Raw genomic sequence first — 3,448 nt, forward strand, 5'->3', positions numbered from 1 at the left:
AGCGCCGGGACCGCCGGCCTTTCGGTCCATCTCAGTGTCATCCATCCATCAAGCAACATCAGGGTGGGAGGTGCGGCGCCTCTTTGGAGGCCGTGGGTTCATACCATACGGTCACGTACTACGTACCTGCTCTGCTCAACGACCACGACCGCAATGGCTGTGGAGATCAGTGGACGGTGAGTGCGAGTGACCACGAACGAATGGACAGTGAAGAGCCGCCCGATGATTGACGAGCGCGACCGGGAGAGGCCGAGATGGCCAAGCACGTGCAGCAGTGCGCTCGCCGCGGGGCCGGTGCTTAGGCAGAGACGAGCCGCAATCCGGTTCTGCACGCAGCGTTGGTAGTGTAACCAGAGTGAAAAACTCTGTGTGTTTCACAACTGGCCCTGGCCGGAAGTTGGGGTAACTTTGACTGATTCACAATTGCCCGGACTCGCTAGCCACGAGTTGTGTCTTGGTACTACTCAAGTCAAGATCCCTGTACCTCACCCGAGGTCATACACGAAGATCCTAGCGGGTTCATGACGCTCGTCCAACGCCTCACTGCATGCGGCTCCCGCGTAGAAAGGGATTGTGATTTTGCGATTGGAGAAAACGTCCCAACAAATATTTTAAGGTCGGGAACTCGGGATGATTGCGGTGTGTGGTTCACAAGTTAAACCTAGTAAATCGATTCTATAATACAGGGAGATAAAACTGATTAAAAGAGTTAGATTAGCATAATCGACGTCGATGTCAAGCGCAACCTTATACAATGTGGGCGTCTTCAACGTCAACTGTAACAGATACGGGAGGCGGCCATCAAATCCTATCCTATATATGTCCGCCAGTAAAGAATAATTTGAAATTCAAATTTAGTCCAATCCACACAGCACGCCGGATCACATCAACGCCGGATCGCATGCTCGATCACCAGTGAAAAGAGGCGAGCATACTTAGTATTTACATGTCCGAATTCAAAACAACATCAGTCTGGCAGTTCGTGCAATTTTGTGCCCTCCCGGACCAGCAATCGTGGTCCGTGTCATCGTTGCCGCGTCTGCGTCCACCTCCCGTCGTGTCATGTAATCTACTGAAAGCTTGCCATCAATAAGTTCAGTTGAAAGTTTTGGGATGAAAAAAGATAAGGGAGGCGCGCGGCGCGGCGCCGCGCCAAGCATCCAAAGTCCTAATACTCGCGAGCGCACGCGCTATATATAGCTCTACGTGTGTGTGCCCATAGCACAACTCTCTACTTTTCATGTGTTTCGAGCATTTTGTAAACAAATGAAAGCCCTCCTTATATGTTGGTCCTCCCATCCTTGGCTCACCGAGTTGGGACTAAAGTTTGCTTCACATAGAGAGGAGGTCTATTGTGGTCCTGTGTCAGCCATGCAACGGGTGGGCTAGGTCACAAATGAAAGCATATGGGTTTCACTGGCTTAAATGTGTGGAAGGTTCCTGCATGCATATGAAGTGGGTGTTGGTTTTCTAACGTGAGAGAGCCAGGTATACAAGCAAAAGGCCCTTAGACAATAAATATATATTTTTGAGGTAAATTTTGAGAATACACGGGTTATTGACAAGATCCCTGTACCTCACCCGAGGTCATACACGACAATCGTGGCGGGTTCATGACGCTCGTCCAGCGCCTCACTGCATACGGCTCCCGCGCTGAAAGGGATTGTGATTTGTGGCCGGAGAAAACGTCCCAACAAATACTTTTAAGGTCGGGATGATTGCACCGTGTGGTTCACAAATTAAACCTGGTACATCGATTCTACAATATAGGAAGATAAAACTGATTAGAAAATTTAACTTAGCATAATCTACTGAAAGTTTGCCATGAATAAGTGAAGGAAATATGCCCTAGAGGCAATAATAAAGTTATTATTTATTTCCTTATTTCATGATAAATGTTTATTATTCATGCTAGAATTGTCTTAACCGGAAACATAACACATGTGTGAATACATAAACAAATAGAGTGTCACTAGTATGCCTCTACTTGACTAGCTCGTTGATCAAAGATGGTTAAGTTTCCTAACCATAGACATGAGTTATCATTTGATTAACGGGATCACATCATTAGGAGAATGATGTGATTGACTTGACCCATTCCGTTAGCTTAGCACTTGATCGTATAATTTGTTGCTATTGCTTTTTTCATGACTTATACATGTTCCTATGACTATGAGATTATGCAACTCCCGTTTGCCGGAGGAACACTTTGTGTGCCACCAAACATCACAACGTAACTGGGTGATTATAAAGGTGCTCTACAGGTGTCTCCGAAGGTACTTGTTGGGTTGGCGTATTTCGAGATTAGGATTTGTCACTCTGATAGTCGGAGAGGTATCTCTGGGCCCACTCGGTAATGCACATCACTATAAGCCTTGCAAGCATTGCAACTAATGAGTTAGTTGCGGGATGATGTATTACGGAACGAGTAAAGAGACTTACCGGTAACGAGATTGAACTAGGTATTGAGATACCGACGATCAAATCTCGGGCAAGTAACATACCGATGACAAAGGGAACAACGTATGTTGTTATGCGGTCTGACTGATAAAGATCTTCGTAGAATATGTAGGAGCCATATGGGCATCCAGGTCCCGCTATTGGTTATTGACCAGAGAGGTGTCTCGGTCATGTCTACATAGTTCTCGAACCCGTAGGGTCCACACGCTTAACGTTCGTTGATGATATAGTACTATGAGTTATGTATGTTGGTGACCAAATGTTGTTCGGAGTTTCGGATGAGATCACGGATATGACGAGAAACTCCGGAATGGTCCGGAAGTAAATATTGATATGTGGATAGTAGTGTTTGATCTCCGGAAGGGTTCCAGAATTCACCGGAAAGGGTTCCGGATGTTTCCCGAAATGTTTGGGTACAAGAACACTTTATCTGGGCCAAAGGGGAAAGCCCACAAGGTTTTTGGAAAGCGCAAAAGGAAGTTTTGCGGAGTCCAGGGGCCAGACGCCAGGGTCCCTGGCGTCTAGGTCCAGACGCTGGGAACCCTGACGTCTGGCCCTGGAGTCCGAGAAGGACTCTTGCCTTTCGGGTGAAACCGACTTTGTGGAGGCTTTTACTCCAAGTTTCAACCCCAAGGCTCAACATATAAATTGAGGGGCAGGGCTAGCACCCAAGACACATCAAGAAACACAAAAGCCGTGTGCAGGCAACCCTGTCCCTCTAGTTTATCCTCCGTCATAGTTTTCGTAGTGCTTAGGCGAAGCCCTGCGGAGATTGTTCTTCACCAACACCGTCACCACGCCGTCGTGCTGCCGGAACTCATCTACTACTTCGCCCCTTTTGCTGGATCGAGAAGGCGAGGACGTCACGGAGCCGAACGTGTGCAGAAATCGGAGGTGCCGTGCTTTCGGTACTTGGATCGGTCAGATCGTGAAGACGTACGACTACATCAAACGCGTTAATATAACGCTTCCGCTTTCAGTCTACGAG

Source organism: Triticum urartu, chromosome 4 (genome assembly GCF_003073215.2).
Source record: "Triticum urartu cultivar G1812 chromosome 4, Tu2.1, whole genome shotgun sequence".
In the NCBI taxonomy this organism is placed as follows: Eukaryota; Viridiplantae; Streptophyta; class Magnoliopsida; order Poales; family Poaceae; genus Triticum; species Triticum urartu.